Genomic DNA, 19,237 nt, shown 5'->3' on the forward strand with positions numbered 1-19,237 from the left:
TACATTTTTCCTTTAACAACCTGTCGGAGTAGTAGTATGATTAAATGTTGAATAATGATATAATAATACGTTTTTAAGTTTTTATCCTGATAAATAACTTTGTATTTTAAAATTAGCAAAATATATTTCTAAGTGGGTTTATACAGACTTGAATTATTGTATTCCATTAGGTGTGTTATAAGGATTTTTTATTTATTTAACATGTGTAAATATAATTTGTACACCTGCATATCCTCAAAGCAGACAAAGTTTCGCGCCCCCCCAGAGATCTCTGGCGCCCCCCCAGGGGGGGCCCGGACCCCAGGTTGGGAGACACTGCTCTAACCTCATTATCTATGCGGGATTCTGAGTGGGCGGGGAGGCTATGATAATGAGGCACTGTGCTGATTGGCTGCCTGAATGACGCGATACACCGCTATGCAGCCCCGCCCCTTCCTATACGCAGAGTACGCACATTGCGTAAGGCCCCCGACGGCCAGGGGCCCCCAATTGCCTGAGCGAATTTGCGGAGTTTAGGCAAAGAACGTACTATAGGATCCTCCCACTATCTGAGTACTACAGACAGACCCCTCGCCACAGCTGCTGCTACGGTATTTGCGCAGTGGTGCGTTGTGAATCCAAAAACGTAACTTGACGTTCAATCTCATGCGTGCACGGTGCAGCAGCCAGCAGCTGTTTGTTCACGTTTACGAGCCGGCGACCGAGCTGGCGCTAAAAAGAAAACCTAGTTCAGAGTTACAGTAGTAACAGTAACACCAACACTGCAGACTGCAAAATGAAAAGGATATATCCTTCAGGGTGCGAAAAAAAGAAAAAGAAGCAACGGAATGATGAGCTGCGTCAACAACAGTCAGGTAACCAGCCAACGTGACTTCCATGCAACTTGCAGTGTTGCAGACTAGTAACGTCAATGTCGTGTTTTTGTTTTTAAAGAGGAATTCCACCATTTTTTTTATATTTTACTATGTCATCATGTAATTAAGATACGGTAGATATTGGCTTAGAGAATGATGTTGTGTGGTGGTGTAGTTTATTAACTGTTTATTATTTATGTCAGTGTCAGTGATTCTCAAACTATGACCAAGAGCCTCAGTATTACATATATCTGTATTTGGCCACATACTCCAATCTCAGAATATGTTGTTCCAGGAACCTCCCCAGAAGCAAAAAAAAAAAAAAAAAGAAAGTTTGCTGAGAAAGATTTGCACCACATTCTCTGGAGTTTTGGTGTAATATTCAATAAATGTTTCTACCTCATTCTGATGTGTTTGTCTACCTACTCTGAATATGGATTTTTAAGGTGAGAGAAACCCTGCAAAAACACCGGCCAAAATCAGCCCAAATTGGCCCAAATCGCTCCGGCCGGCGGCGGCCACAGGATGGCTTTGCCGGCTGCCACGATTCCTGCTTAGGGCCCCCTGGGAGCCAGGATCGGCACTGCCGCTATGAAAAAATGGCGGAAGCTCCGGCTGGCGGAGTTACTGTGTCCTAACACCGTGTCCTAACTGGATGCGATGTGAGCGAGCGTCAGCGACAAAATCAATTCCATTGCTTTATTTTCTATTGGACTGTCCTAACTGGCCGCGATCGACGCAGCGCTGTGCAGCGCGCCGTTTTGAGCTGAACATTTGTTGGACGCCCTGCTTCAATTTTCTTCCTGTCGCTCGCGTTGAAAGCCGGTTGAAAGCGCTGTAGGAGTCATAGATGAGGAACGGCTGATCCAGTTAGTTGAAATGAGAAGTTATCTCTATGATACCTCCTCATTTCACTACAAAAACCTCAATAAAGTGGCAGCTGGCTGGAAGGAGATGGACAGAGAGTTTCCGATGTCACGCAGTGCGACGCGATAGTCGACGCTCGCATGCAGTTATGAAGGACACGGTAGTTGTGGGCATGGTTTTCATTTTGGTCACGTAACGAAAGGGAGCAGAATCTGAACGGCTTGTAGAAGCCACATCACACTGGATGGCTCATCCGGGCGGCTGTACAGACACTGCAGAATTTGGTTGCTTTCCTCCTTCTCTGAGTTGGCAGGCTGAGGGGAGACCACTTTATATATGTTAAAGCAAGAGAAAACGTGTTTTTCATAATAGGTCCCCTGTTATGAAAAATACGTAAATGTAGGTAGTAATATGGAGGCTATTATGATGAGATGAAGTCCTCATATGGTGCCACGCATCTTTTACCACTATCAAAGTTTTGGTAGCAGCATATTATATACATTATATAATTTTTTAGCACATTAAGGCAACAATTTTTTTAAAATTATGCCTCGTTTTTTTTTTGTAAGTTGATGATTTCTTAGTGGATTCTACAATAGCACAACAGCTTATGTAAACAAAATATAATTTAAAGCAGCAAACTGTTCAATTCAAAACTTTAACATATTTAACATTCCACAAAGGAATGTGAGTATAAGACAAACAAACAAACAAACAAACTCTGTGATGTCACCCGTAAGAGCAGTTTTTGAGGCCAGCTTTTTAGACCTATGGAGGAAGACCTGACTGCCAAAATTTGGTTTATCCAAATATGGGAAAATGGGTGGAAAAGATAATCAGAATCAGAATCAGAATCATCTTTATTGGCCAGGTTTGAACATTGTCCAACAAGGAATTTTGTTATTTCGCTCGCTCTACCCAGATTTAAAAATAGCAAACAGTAAATAACAAGTATATATGTATATTGACATATACATATATACTGTAAAGGACCATATTGAGTCATAATTTGCCTAGTTGATATATTTTTTCTTTATGATAATATGGGATTTGTTGAGTATATGAGTATAATGTCAGCTGGTTATTCTTTGGATGTGTCTTAAAATTGTGATTTCTTTCGTATATATTGTATTTAGTATGCATTTAATATTATTTGTCTGTAAATTGACCGGTAAATTGAAAAGGTCCGGTGGGCGGCCCCGCGGCTTTGATGATCAGCTTGGCTTTCATGGCAGCCGGCGTACAATTTAAAACGTCCCTGGGCCTTTCATATAAGATTGAGTCTTTTTTGTAATCTGTGCGCTGTCCCGGTCAGTCCATACATTCTTTTTATAATATTGATGGTGACGAACGGACAATCACCTTTTGATATTCTATTCGTATGAGAAGAAAGGAGTTCCTTTGTTTGCATTCCTTGGAGAGCGCAGCGAGTTTCATTCATGAGTTGTTTGTACGCGCTGTGGAAATTAGTTTTATGAAATGTTTGTATCCCTTTTTTTTTATATATAGTTTTCACGGTGTTGTAAGGGCTTATGAAAGAAAGTCGTCATGATCCTGGATGTGACCTGAATAAAGAAACCCTACACATCAGTCGAGACTCTTTATTATTGTCTTCAATGCAAGGTCTGCTACATATACAATTAAAGAACTGAAGGTGCAGCAGTATGAGGTAGAAAAATGACGGCTCTAAATAAAATAACATATATACAATTTTTTTAAAAGTGAAAGGTGCAGCAGAATGAGGCAGACATGATTATTGCCAGAAGGTGCATTGTTACAGCATGTGATAGTTATTATAATTACTGCTATTATTGCTATTGCACAGTGATTGGTTTCTCTGAGACTCTATTAATTGTGAGAGTTCATTAGAGCAACAGCTTGGGGGAAGAAACTGTCCTTGTGTCTGGAGGTTTTAGCCTACAGTGCTCTGTAGCGCCGAACAGATAAGCCTGGCAGAAGGTAACAGAAGGTGCCCACCTTACCTCAGTTACTACATGTTATGGTAACTAACATTAACTTACATCCATTCTGACTGAATCGGTTAGCACTTGGTTCTGGTCTGCCAGAGTGACTGCAACCAAATAGCTCAGCTAGGTGACTCAGCAGAGCCAAGAACAAACCATCAAATATCTGGGTTGAATCCAATGCGGAAGGAAGATTCATTGTAGTTCCTTGACTGAGCAAGTCAGTCTCTGTTGACTTCCATGTTAAAATGTCCAACTTTACAGTAGTAATAAAGATATTTACAGCCTGATTTAAAAAATAAAAAAAACGTTTTGGTCTCAATTGTTTGATTTCACATCCATAACAACTCTGAGGTGGGTGATTCTTTTTTTCATCTCACATCAATAAATGTATTTCTAATATGATTGATTGACAGTCAGCTCAGCCAATGGCTAGCTATTATCACTTACTTATCATCATGCTATCAGTAATTTATGATTTTTCCAACAAAACAACATGTGAAATGGGATATTGTGCTGTAAATGTCTACTGCTAGCTGGGCAGGTATTTTAGCGGGGATCAGCTGAAGGAGATGGTAGCTCAGATCAGATGGTGTTGCGCAGTATGAAGAAAAAGAGGCATCAAAACCACTCTTCGGAAACCTATGGGTCAAGTAACTGATGGTTTGTTCATTTTTTCCGTTTTTAGAGTAAACCCAATATTCAAATCTATATCATGATCCAATTATAACCAAATGTTGGAATACAACGTTGTTTCAACCTCGCATTAACTTCAGATGTCCGTTATCGCTGGTAACGATGAACCAATCACAGAACAGGAGGTAGTACTGCGCTTACCTCCGCCACTTTTTATTTGTGGATTCGTGGAAGACGAATGATTTAAAATGTGAGTTTATTTTTCTGTATTTGTTACAACAGAAACAATATTCAAAGTTATTGTGAATGAGTTGAATAAAGTTCGACTTACCGGACTGTTTTGTTTCACTTTGTATAGTTTTATCATGCACCTTATAACCCGGTGCGCCTTATGTATGAAAATAGACCCGTTCATTGATAGTGAGCCTTATAATGCGGTGCCCCTAATGATCCGCAAAATACCTTATATTTAAACTAAGAATAATTTAATTATTTTATCTTTTACTTTTCAGCTCAGCCATCAAATTTACTTAAAATAGTAGGTGCTAAACTGTTGAAAAATAGCTTTTAATACCAGAGACTAGAATCCAGCTGTCATAAAACCCCACCCTTAATTATGTAAAAAATGTTGACTTTATATTATTTTACGTGTACAGGGTCATGGGGTCTGGTGGAGCTTATCACAGCTCATCACAGGATGGGTGGATCATTTTACCTGATGAGGCACATACTGAGCTATTAATGCTAACATAGTATAACATCCACACATTTACACTAAAGTCGTAATGCTAGTTGTTGTACAACAGTCCCACTGTGCTGTATTTATACATTCAATATTGTGACCATGAACTATGTCTAGTGGAGACAATACAAAGGATTAATGTGTATTTGGTCGCATTTTATGTTGGGGAGGGGTGACAGATGGGCCTGGAGTTGTATGGTTACATAGTGTGCCTTTAAAAAAGATTTGTGAAATTTTTCTTATTCAGATTTGGCATATAACTGGACATGGAGCTGTAATTTTGTTGTCAGAAATCATGAGAATAATTCCAACTTTCAGAATTTCTTTCAGTAATTTTCTTTCATTTTCGTCTTTTTATGCTGTTCAAAAACTTGGGGAGATCTGTTGACTGTGAAGTGCAGTGCCTGATGTTTATGTCATAGAATATGAATTTGTTGCTTGTGTCCTGTCTGGAAGCATTTCCCATCTGTACCTTAGAAACCTTCAGTTTTTTGAGTGGACACATATAGTATATTTTAATCTTTTTTTCTAACCTCACCACAAATAGCACATAGCTTCCTGAAATGATAAAATGATAATTAGACTTGTTATTTATTTCCAAAGTATATCAAATAATAAATCAACACATAGCTCCTGTTTAAAGATACAGAGGGCATAAAAACAAAAGTTTTTTTTTTTCCTCGCTGGAGCTCAACGTGCTTTGAGTTCTTGTGTGTGGAGGGATTGTGGGTCATTCTTCAAGTGGACAGATGCTGAAAAAGACCGTGACATTGAGTCGTGTGTAGTGCTGCCAGCTCCGCACACATACGCACACATACGCACGCATACGCACGCATACGGAGGGCAGACATGCCAAGCAGCCCGATTTCTAGATCCACCAACAATCTGAAGAATGTTTCCTCTCTAATAATGTGCAGTTTGTCTGTGCTGCATATCTGTGCTGATCCCTTCAGCAAAGTCAGTGTAATATTACATCTGAAAAAAGTAGAACAATCTCAGAGAACTGTACAGAGAAAACTACTGTGTCATGAGTTATGAAAAGACCTTTTAACTCATCATAATACAGCACATCAGACAGTCATTCATCACACACTTTTTTTTACCCCCTTGACTTCAGGCTGCATCACACGTTTTTCATGAGTGAAAGGAATTTGTAACCTCAGTTTCACGGTCCAGATTGATACGCCTCATTGAACATTCATGACACTTTAAGCTAGCCATCCAACCACTTTTAATACCTTCTTCAAAAAAAGATTTGCTTAAAATATTCCAGAAGTCAGGCATTATTTGAAAGGGCCAACACTTTACATCTTTTTTTTGGGGGGGGCAGAAGTTAATTAAAAATGAATATGCAGACAGAGATTCCTCTGTCTGCATATTCAAGCGACAGGCACTTACAGACGTTTTTAACCGAAACAAAGCACACACATCCCATCCCAAACATTGTGGCATGGATAAAACAGAGGCTAAACCTCTTCGTGTTTTTTCCATTACAAATGTTTTCCCTTTGGACCTTTGGTGTTTTCATTTGATTTGACAAGTGCGCTGCTTTATATTACTGTGTTGTTTGTTGTGGTGGCAGTAATCCATTTCATCTGTCTGAGACTGATGTGACATAAAGCATCTGTATGTCTGCCTGATTTTCATGCTGACTTCAAAATTGGGTTGTTTGGATCACATTACTCTTCTGCTCTTGGACATGGTCAAACAACATTTCAAAAGGCTCTTATTTATTCTAGGACTTGAAGACACGTGTGAGCATGCCCTCAGTGACCCAAAATAAAGCAGGAAGAGAAAATGCTCAAATGCCAACAGAAAATAAACAGTTTGTTCATTTACGCTATCATGATGACCTTTATTTCACTAAAGTGTTAAGAATACATCTACTGAGTCCCTTGAAATTAATGAATTTTCCGCATTAATAAAAAGATGTGAGGCGTTTTAAGTTTACTGTTCAAAAGAAGGATTTGGTGACGTGAATCATGGCTTACAAAAAGGAGATCTCTGAAGAAATAAGATGAAGAGTAACTGATCTGGATGCTGGAAAAGATATAAGAAGTAATCCTAATTGTTTAGGGGTCCATCACTCCTCAGTTAGACAAACTCTTTATAAATGGGGACAGTTTAGGACTGTAGCTACTCTTCCTTGAAGTGAGCTCCCAGCTAATATGACGCCAAATGCGTAACCCACAATTTTCACTGAGGTAAAGAAGAACCAAGTAGCAGCTAAAGGCGTGAAGACATAAATGGAACTGGCAAAAGGAAAAGCTGCACATTGTCTTGTTTTGTAGCACTTCTGTGATGTCTGGAGCCGCAAAAAATGAAAAGTCTCGTATAAGCCTTAGAATGAAGGCAACACATGCTGCTGCATGTATCTATATTAGTTAGAACTGGGGGGGGATTATTATGCACTTTGAGAAAAAAGTCAAAATTTCAAGAAAAACGTTGAAATGTCGAAATTAATGTTGAAGTACAATCTCGAGAAAAAAGTCTAAATGTCGAGAAAAAGTCGAAATGTCGAGAAAAAAGTCAAAATTTCGAGAAAAAAGTTGAAATGTTGAGAAAAAAGTCGAAATGTCGAGATTAATGTTGAAGTACAATCTCGAGAAAAAAGTCGAAATGTTGAGGAAAAAAGTCGAAATGTCGAGAAAAAAGTCAAAATTTTGAGAAAAAAGTCAAAATGTCGAGATTAATGTTAAAGTACAATCTCGAGAAAAAAGTCGAAATGTTGAGGAAAAAAGTCAAAATGTCGAGAAAAAAGTCGAAATGTCGAGATTAAAAAGGAAAGGAAAAAGGAAGAAAAAAAGAGAAAAAAAGAGAAAAAAGGAAAACAAGAAAAAAAGGAAAAAAAAAGAAAAAATGAGGAAAAAAAGAGGGAAAAAAAGAAAAAAAGGAAAAAAAAGGTCAAACATCTTTGAAAAAGCTCCAGGAGCCACTAGGGCAGCGCTAAAGAGCCGCATGAGGCTCTAGAGCCGCGGGTGGCCGACCCCTGTGCTAGAGCCACTCTCCCAGCGTTGAGGTCCCAGCTCTGAGTACTCATCTAACCAATTACCACCGGCATCACTGTTCCTTCCCCTTCCAGACCTTCTCTAACTCTTTCTTCAAGCCTTGGTGTTTCTTAAGCTACTTGTGTTTCTTTCTCGGTTGCTGTCGCTTGGGATTACATCTGCTGCTGCCGTCTTCTGGAGTTTGTCAACCACTACAATGTCCAGTTGGATAGCCGTCACCAATTCACCGGTCTGGATCGACGCCCGGATCTTTGCTCTTTCATTCTTCTCCACAAGAGGAGGTCTCGCTCCCCTTGACTTTGGGACTTCCAACCCATGCTCAGTACAGATCTTCTTGTACACTATTCCATCCACTTGGTTGTACCCACATATAATTTATGTACCTGAATTTTACATCCTGCTATGATGTGCTGAATTGTCTCAGGAGTATCTGTCTCAGATATCTACAAGTGGACTTTTTGTCTGGTGTTCTCATTGTCTCCCACTTGCATTGGCTTTTCTTTACATGATGATTTCTATGAGGGTTTCTGCTGCCTTACATCCACTTAGCCGTTCATCATTGGTGACCATGTTCTGGACATATTCCAGAACTATGCTGTTTGATCCTGGATGGTGGCTTCCTATGTGTCTCTTGGTGTTGGACCTGGGGTTAAATCCTGCATGCAGTTTTAACATCCCTCATCACAGCTATATGACGTCCTCTGCAGGGTTATATGTAGGTTATAATCTGACAATATATGAATAGGTTGCATACATAGGTATAGATATATACACATGTATCACTCAGTGCGGTTACATGCATATCTAAATCAAGCTATTGGCAACAATCTAGCTAAGGATCAAACTGAAGTTTCCGAGAAATCCAAGTATAGATGCGCAAGAAGACAATCGATTATTGAGTGAGGTGCGTTTGACTCTGCAATGCTAGGTGGCGCCACACGCACTTTTGCGTTGGGATACTTCCGGTTCCGTCTTTGTTGTTCATCTTCTTCTTCTCCTACCATGTTGATAATCTGGCTTTCTTGTCGTTACTTCCGGCAGGGGGAGTCCCGGGGCAGTCAGTAGCTCGGTTAAGTGTGGGTTGCGTATACATGCCAGAATTACTCGAATTAAGACCACATTATCTGCCAATAATAGCTCGATTTCAAGAGATTCAGTTCGGTTTGACTACAACCCTAAACTAAGGTGTATGGCTTTTAAAAATGTGATATCGGTCGGATTAAGGCAACAATTTTACTTTCTGTTAGTGCATGTAAACATACTGGGTCTTAACGGTGGTTGGTTGTAAATGATTATGTAAATTATGTTCCTGAAAAAAGTTTTTTTTCTTTTTTTTTTGTCTATGTCGTGACCACACAAAAAGAAGGTTTCCTCTTATGCTGATATATTAATCAAACACTGCTGATACCACAAGGAAAAAGACAGAATTTGATAGAATCAGTGGGAAATGAGAAGAGCCTATCATTACACCCTTGTCTCCGTCTTTATCTGCCTGTCTGCCATGAAAACATCTTTATTCTTTCCCATTAAAGATAAGGACAGCGTTTTATTGGCTTCGCTTTCATCTTAGTGTGGATCTCACAAAGCACAACAGTTGAAACAAAGACTCTTTATGATGGCTCTAATTTAGTGTCACACCATATCAAAGCAGCCACAGCGGAATTGAAGCTATGTGTATGTACATGGTGGTTTTTGAATCCATGTGGATTTAGGAATTGATTGATATTTATAGTCCTGACATAAGTTATGTCTGTGTGTTACTCCTCTCTTTTTTTCTTTTTCTTTTTTTTTAATCTGTGTGTTTGAAGTAAAGCAATGGTCCTCTATAGTACATTAGTTTGTATAGTAAAGGGGGGGCACGCATGTTTCTCTCTGCCCCGCCATCTCCTTTTCTTTCATCTCTTGGAGTCCTGCTGGGTTTTTTTTTTTTTTTTTTTTTTTTTTTTTACCTACCTAGCTTAATCCCACTTGCTTTGATTTCTGCTTTCGAATCTTTATCTTCTCTCTCCCCACACTTCTGTCTTTTTATGTACTTCCTTTCTCCTCTCATTGCATCAACAGCATGTTGCAGAATTCAGAGTGCAAGGTCACAGTTTTCCAAGCCTCAAGATTGGACTTTTTCCCCCAGTGTCCACTCACTTTCCAAACTTTCGGCACATAAACAGAAAAAAAGAAAAAAAAAAAAAAGACATGCATTCTTGAGCTTTCAAAGGCCGCTCCATCGCCTTGTTTGAATCAACTCGACTGGGGTGTAAATGTGGTTATTTCTGAGAAAGAAGAAAGTGCGGGCTGTTGTGAATGCCGGTGGGAGGGAGAACAAAAAGACCAAGGATGTTTTCTTCTTTTGCTCTTGCCAGAGCAAGAGATTGCTCTCAGACCACATCTAATGGAAAGGAGGATGGTGAGTGGTGAAGGAGGGGTGGGTAAAGAGTACAAGATGGAGTGAATGGGATTAGGAGGAAGGGAAGTTACATGTGTCCCAGGTCTCAGTCTGGGACAAAGCTTTGTGGCTATTGTGGCTTCAGTCACAGTTCCGGTGGATTCTGACTCACAATGTGACAATGGTTAAAGCTTTTTTTCCTCTCTCTCTCTCTCGAGAAAGAAAAAAAAAGATGAGGAAACTATTCATCTGCTTGTGTGTTTTCTTTCAGACCTTTCAAACACTTCAGCAGCATAATCCTCTTCTCTTGATCTTGAACTTTTGGTACAGTGCAAAATGTTGAGCTCTATGACATGCAGCAGAATGGTAGGTTCAGCTGTGTGAAGGAAGAATTCTGCAAAAACAGAAGCGCAGATGTTAAAATAAAGAATTCTACATGATGAGACTGAATTAATTACAAGCAAACAATAATAAACATGCAGCACTCATAGTAGAAAAATAGTGTCTCGGTTAAAGTGAGTGTGTGCTGTGTGTTTAAGTGTTCAGAGCATCTTTTCTGACACGTGTTTTATTGTATTATGAACAAAGACGGAGGATGTAGTTCTTCACGTTGCATCTCTCCAGCATACTATAGCATATTTTCACGTAGTCTGTATGCGTCTATACTTTAGGAGATCTTGGAGGCCAAGTATTGTGTATCCCAGTGCATGTGCTGTTAACATCTCCTCCACTATAACTACATTAGATAAAAGGTATAATGCAAAAAGAATAGGTAATATTGAATTTTCTGCATAAAAAATCCTGATAAATTCAAATTATTATTACTTTAAAAAAAATGTAAGCATGCTTCTATAAAACATTCAAAGTTAACAAAAATAAGTAGTTAAACACAGTTTGGGTTGCAGAACAGCATCTAAATGTTTTATCTGTTTACGTCTGAGCCTCTTGCTTTGACGTAAACTGCCTACAGTTTGCTAGGCAATTGTGACAACAATTGCTAGGCAGTCACATTCATATGTTGTTCACGCTCCTCAAGGCCATTTCTGTAACAACAAATTTCAGCTCCATTCAAATGTTTCAGGTCAACAGTGGTTAGTTTAAATCAGACTTTAGTTTTTTTTTACATCCATCATGGACGTGTGCTCCAAGGGGCAGTCCTGCTGAAAGACTCAGAAACATTAGTTCAGACATTTGCTCTACAATGGGTTTGTTGATCTTCGCTTGGCTGGGGATCATGCAGAGAATAAGAATAGAAACAGCAATACCTTAAACAGCTCCACTGCCAGAGGCTGTCTAACAATATTATAAATACTCCACTATGTCTAACAGAATTTACAGGATGTTCTTGGGAATATGAGCATAATTTTGCCACCAGGGTAAAGGAGTTGTACTTTTCTTTCCTTTATCAAACCCACTTTTACAGTTTATACTTTCGCTTCAGCACAATACAACTATTCTAGTTAGGAAAAACACACAATCCCCAACCTTCTGCTCTTTCTACCATCTCTGAGAGTTGTTTGCAAATACTTGATTTTAATATACTTGATCTTATCCTCCTCGGCATCATCTAAAAAAATAACCTGGACTGGTCAGATAACAGATGGTTTCTACAAGACAGGACAGAACAGACCAAGGTCTTTTGGAGCGCAGGGAGCCCTATTAAAGCCTTTTTATGACTATTTGGTGGCCTCGGCCATCTTTTATGGAGTGGTTTAGTGCTGTAGCAGCATCTCGTCTGCAGACAGAAAAATACAGGATACCGGTAAGTTGATTAGGAAGGCCAACTCAGTTCTGAGGACGCCCCTGGGCTCAGTGCAGGGGGTGGCAGAAAGGAGGATGATAACCAAACTATCATCCTTGCATGAAGATGACTCCCTCTGATGCAGTGTCATCCTTGCAGCTCCTTCAGTGACAGACTGTTACATCCTAAGTTTCTGAAGGAAAGATATTGGAGGGGCTCTTCTTCCAGACTTTACAATCAGAGCTGCTCCCAGTGATGACTTTATTCCTTAATATTTAACAGTGTATGATTGTGTATATATTTATATTTATAATATATGTAATTGCTGCTGTAACATGGGAATTTCTCCATTGAGAGACAAATAACGTTTTATCTTATCCTATCTTAAAAATCTCCCATCATATTCCCATTATTTACATAAAATACCTTGGGTTACCTTATTTAAGTACCTATGTTAGCTAAATGTTAGTTTTCTTAATAACAACAGGGATGCTGAACACGTCCTATTGGAAAGGGAACTGCATGCAAAGTTGTGAGAAGAGTGGTTGAGCTCATAAGTGGTTCCTACTTCCGTTTTATATTTTCATTTATTCATCCATTGTCAATAGACTACCTACAAATGTTAAGGCCATCAAAGAAGAATTATAGGATTTGGGTAACCTACATGATTTAGAAGTTGATATAAAGATTTAAATGGGATCCTGCTTCCACTTTCCCAACGTGATTGGATATATTGTCTGCATCAATATTCCAATTGATGCTCCTTGAATTATTCTTCTTTTGTTCAGATGAGATGTGACTAAAGTGAATATACCTCAGCCTGTTACGTTTGAGTTACCTATCTGATTTATGTATTTTATTTCATCTCCAGCTGCTCTAATTTTCTTTTTTCTTTTACATTTTTGGAAGCAGGATTACATTAAGTTGCTCTCTAATTTCTCCCACATCAGTTGCCTTTTCTTTACTGCTACAGTCATTGTTTTCTACAGGAAGCCGCGTGATTGTATTAAAAGCTCTGATTCAACAAAGAAGAGTAGCAGGATCTGTTCTGTTTAACCTCGCATTGCCATGGTGAACGCCAGTAACTGAATCACCATCACTCAGAGTCTTTTCTCAGGATTTGTCGACTCAGATTTACTTTTTTTAATGAATACATGGTCTATCGTTTAAATTTTACATTTAATAGCCCCATTGTTAAGATGACTCAAATGGACTTGATATTTGAAGTTTCTGACTTGGGACTTGACTGCGGATCGTTAGCTGTACACTACTTTTCATGATGCATTGTGGGAGTGAATGGACTATGCAGGATATAACAATACTTACATACTCATATTCAGACGGTGGTACAAAAGGGTATCCACAATATGGAAGTGGACTATACAGTATATTAAGTAGGAGTTATTTTGGACACAGCGGTGGTCTCAACATTTGATGCCCCTCTCCTCGCTTTTTAAGAATTGGCACAGCTTTACTGCAGCTCTTCACTTCCTCACCTCCACGCTGAAGTCTCCTGGCTGCTGGTCATCCTCTGCACACCAAAAGCTCAGTCACACTTACAAAAAGGAAATCTTGGCAGCATTCAGGTTGTTACAATGAAGGTGGTTTCGGGGCTAAAGTGTTTATTTTTCAAAACCTGCTTTCCTTTGCTGTAATTCTAGGAGAAAGGTTGCATGACGGTTCATTCTGGAGATTTCACTTCCACTTTACCTCACACTTACACTCCTTATTGGTGTTTAAGTCATTCATTGGCTGCATGCAATTCTTGAGAATGCCTCACAAAGGTAAGCGTCTTCTCTGCACCCAGCACTTCCACACTAAATATTATAGTCCTTTTGTAGTTCTGTGCTTGCTGGTGATGGTCACACAGCAATTTCACTTCACTCGCTTTTGAGATTCCACTTTACATTTACATCCACTCTTTGTTTATACTCTTTATTCCTTGTTGTTCTTAGCTACGTTGTTGTTCTTCACTGCTAATATGTCAGTAGTAGTAGTTACAGTATAATAGCTGGGGACAAAGATGTGACCACACAGAACCCAACTGGAAGCTCCATAATCAAATGCAGCACATTTAATTTCATTATTTTGTTTCAAGGACAGGTATCTTAAGCAGTTTGTATTGAGCTGGATTGTTCAAGAACATTTCTTATTCTCTCTTTCTTGACCCACCCCCCAGCCCCCTTTATGTTTCTTTTTATTATCTTCATCCTCTTTTCACTTCTGTTCGGCACATTTACATTATATCAACTGACTCAGATGCTGTATAACAAGATTTGCTTTAATTCTTCTCTACTCTGTTAAGCATTTTGTAACATTGTTTAAAAAATCCTTTATAAATGAATTCTTCTTCTTCTTCTTCTTAATATTATTACTATTATCATTACTGTAAGTCTGTGCTTCAGCACTCAGCAAAGCAGGTATGTGTGGTGCTACTTGTGTTTCACGTCATCTTCTTTTTTTATATTGTAATACAATTAAAACCACATTAATGGTGAAACACAAGTTAATATGTATGTGTGCATATACATATATATATATATATATATATATATATATATATATATATATATATACATATATATATATACATATATATATATATATATATAAAAATATATATATATATATATATATATATATATATATATATATATATATATATATTCCCTCTAAACAAATAAATCCATAGACCAGAGAAATTTCCTCTCACTGTTCAAGCTGACAACTCCCAGAGATGTGTGTGTGGGGGGTACTTCTGGATACCGTGTGTGTCCGTGTGTGTATGTGTGTGCAGCTACAACAAGAGGTCATCTCATCTTAACCAGGATTGTACAGTCATGTGCTTCTCATTAAAATACTTCCCTCTCTTTCGGATAAGAGGACTGATACTGTGCAGCCAATATGATAAAAGCTAGCACTGCAGTGTAATTGCATTGTGGTGGTCAATACAGTTTATGGGAGTCCATCTGTCCTTTGGGGTCAAATTTCAAGTTCTCCCATCGTAAATAAAAATAAGAATTCACAGCAAACATTTAGCCTGAATTGAGATTAGGTATTAGATAAGTAGATTACAGTTAGATTTCCTTTAAATCAAGAAATCAGAGCTACGTCTGACTCGTGGTGATTTTGTGTGGGTTTAGGAGCAGAAGGGGGGCTACAGATTCTGTTTTACATCGGAAGTCTTATTGAAATGTGTGGCAGCTTTATCATCACATAAACCTAACATGCTTTTATCTGTCAGGTAACAGTGTAGTTGGACCACTGCTGCTGCAGCAAGCAAAAAGCCACATGATTGTCCAGTTAGAACAAAAAGTGTGTCATAATCATATTATTAATAAGGAAAGAAAAAAAAAACATGAATACATCTTCATGGATGACCTAGCAGCTACTTATAAAAAGCTGATTAACTTCAAGCATGTGAGTCCATTAAATGATATCTCGATTGAACATACCACCCAGCGTGTGTGTGTGTGTGTGTGTGTGTGTGTGTGTGTGTGTGTGTGTGTGTGTGTGTGTGTGTGTGTGTGTGTGTGGGTCAAAGGCGCCAAATGGAGCGGGCGGAGACAGTGTAGGATCTGCAGGGATTTGAAGCGAAAGAGTCCTGATCACAAGGTTGCAGAGCAGTCATCTTAATGAGTCTCCCGTGTACATTGTGTGTGCACTACAAAGGGTATAACATCGTAAGTGTGTGTCTGTAACACAAACTTAACTCAGAGGCGGACAAGCAGACGTGAGAGACAGACTTGAACAAGCTTGTTGATGAGTAAAGGCAACTGCTGAACATTGATAATTACAGTTTTCCTGTTTTTGTATTTTTCCTTGTTTTGGAAACACTGAGTGTTTTCATTTCTTTGTGGGATTCACGACTGTATTGCTTGTTTGCAAAAGGTAGTAGTGCACCCGACATGTTATCAAAATGTAGATAATATACGGGCGATTTGATGTTTTTTTTCAATCTTCTTGTGACTCCTGCTGGTAATGATGTTTACGTCATGATCAGTATAGCAAACGCACATTATAACATGGTTCGATCTGCTTTTTTAAAAAACATAGCTTTTTTTTTTTTGCTTGAGCACCGTTGTTTATGAAACTAAACTTTTCATGTCTCAATTTTAATGAGAGGAAAAATCCAAAGCTGTACAGGATAAAACAGAAGAAAAAAACTGTTTGTATTACGTTTGTTAGTGGCTGATTTTCACTACTCTGAGCATCCAGGTCATTCATCAACGAGCAGGACCTTAATTGGAGGCACCTTTTCAGCATGAAGCTCTTCTTCCCTCCTCTTCACCAGGACTGTATGTTGGACACTGACTTGACCGGGTGAGCTGTCTAGCACCCCATCATTTATAATATATACCACAGAGGCAGAGACTTGTAGAATACATATTAGATGTTAATCACTATGGATCAGTGCTTTACCAGCCATAGTCTGCTGCTCGTAGGAGGATATTAGATTTATATTAACATACAAACCAAAGCCAATTTGCTCAAGGTTAGAACATAAAATACCAGGTAAGGTTCAGGGAAAAATACACAACTTACCACCATAGTCACCATAACACACAAGCACACACTGTACATGTATGCGTTTGCACAAACAATGAAGATGCTATGTTATGCTGGCAATAGTTTCTGCCTTTGTTCAATAAGACGTTTTTAGAAAAAAATGGACGCAGAACTAACTGATGAGAAAGCTTGGTGGAATTGTTTATTTTCAAATTAGTGACCATTCTACAAGTTATTTGTGTCCTGGATCTTGTTTGAATGAATGAGGAATTGTTTTCTTTGTCTCTCAGCGTTCTGCCCTTTGTCGTGGTCGCCACAGCCGATTTGTTCCATGGATTGATTGGACGCAGTCTTTTATGTCGTGTGCCTTTGCAGACACAAACCCTCTTTGTTGGTCGAGTTCCTTTGCTTGTCCTTTTATGTATACTACACTAATTTACACTCTTTTATAGACTTTCACCAACAAAACAAAGATTTCTTTATAAGAAACACAAGATTTTCTGCCGTTGTGAACAGACATCTGAACATACTGACCGCAACGGCTCACATAGCGGTGGCTTTGGAAAGTTTGGGAGGAGGAGTGAAACACGTTGAGTGAACAATTTACAGCTTTATATGAAATAAAGTCTTGTTTTTTTTTTCTTCGTTAAAACAGTTTTAATTGCAGTTGGAGCAGCCATTGATCAGCTGGTAGAGTCCAACAGCCACATTGAAAACCTGGCCATTAACGGGTCACAAGACCGTGTCGTCATAGTGCTGGTCCCCAGCAGAAATGAGTAGGGAGGGTCCTGTTACGAAGGGCGTGTGATGTTAAACCAATGCCCCTCCCCCCAAAAGGAAAATGTCAAAGAAGAAGTAAAAGTTTTTGCTTTCGTGAAGCCCAAAAATAAGTGGTTTCATTATAAATATTTGAGAAACTGAAGGTAACGAAAATAGGATGGCTGAGGAAGCAATTCTGCAGAGGCGTTAGGAGGATGCTGTGCAGGCATAACTTGATTCATCCTGTGTTGCATTAATAGTGAGAGAGACTTACGACCTTGTCTGTGCAGAACATGACACCAGAGAGAGTCGTCACCTCTCCCACGTCTGCACCGCAGGCATCACAGAGCTCCCACCATTAACCCCACGTTACTTCTCACATCAAAGGAAGCTGCCTGATGATAAAGGCCACTGTGTGTGTGTGTGTGTGTGTGTGTGTGTGTGTGTGTGTGTGTGTGTGTGTGTGTGTTTGTTTGAGTTTCACTCTGAGGGCGAGATACACAGAAAGTGCTGAAGAAGATAAGTAATGTTGGGGAAAGGGCTGGGAAATCAAGATCTGCTTGGTGTGGGTCAGAGCCAAGAGGCAGAGGATCAGTCTGGATTAATATTGACATCCATGTACGCACACAAAAACACATAAATGAAATGAAAACATGAATGTGGAAGTGAGAAACTATGTAGAGACAGATTTCTCAGACTTAAGATGGATAGGTGGCGAATTAGGAAAAAAGCAAAAGACGACTGTAAAGGAGCAGTTCATCTTTTTGGGAAATCTACCATGTCTACTTAGTCTACTTTTTAACCTTAATTTATTGTTTATTATTATTTGTTGTATTGTATTGTACTGTGTCCTAAACTGTTGTTTCGTCTCGGTCGTTTTGTCTTCTGTTTGTGCCACCAAAATGTTGTTGTATAAAAATACAGTGACAATGCAAATCTTTGATTCTTGTCTAGTCAAGAGTGAGAGAAAAATGGATTCAAGAAGAGACCAATTTTACATCTCTGTTTAAAGTAAATCTGAAACAGTCAAGCAGAGTGAAACATGCTGCCTGACCCTGTTATGAAAAGTTAAAACCAATGTTGGACAGTAGGTCTTTATATCAAATGCAGTTTTGTATAATAAAATGAGACGTGGCTGGCTCATTGGTACATCCTCATGGAACCCAAAGTCAAATCCAGAGGAACCAGACTAGTTCTTTGTCCCAAAAAAAGAAAAGTACCGGTTAGGATGGCTGCCAGGGTACTTGTTGTTAGTTACACACACAAAACCAAAACAAAAAAACATGATTCTTGTTGTATTAAGCCTTGTATTAAGCATAATATTAATGTCAATAATTGAACATTTCGAACATATGTTTTATGTTTGTGGGACTTCCAGGGATTTAATTCTGATAGTTGACAACTAACCAAATGAAATATTTCCTCAGCTTGTTGACTTAACTGGACCATTGCTACAACAGGAAATGGAGGAGGATAATAATAATAATAATAATAATAATAATAATAATAATAATAATAATAATAATAATAATAATAATAATAATAATAATAATAATAATACATTTAATTGATTTAAGGCGACTTTCAGGGCAGTCAAGGTTTACAGTGCACACAACATCGATTAAAAAACCAAAAAAGGACAACAATATAAATGCAATAAAATCAGAAATTAAATCAGAAATCAGCAGTAGCCTAGAGGGGGAGAAATGAAAGTGAGCACGCCAGTTTGAACAGGTGGATGATTTATTACTCTAAATCTCGACAAAAAGAAAGGTAT

Source organism: Cololabis saira, chromosome 1 (genome assembly GCF_033807715.1).
Source record: "Cololabis saira isolate AMF1-May2022 chromosome 1, fColSai1.1, whole genome shotgun sequence".
Lineage (NCBI taxonomy): Eukaryota > Metazoa > Chordata > Actinopteri > Beloniformes > Belonidae > Cololabis > Cololabis saira.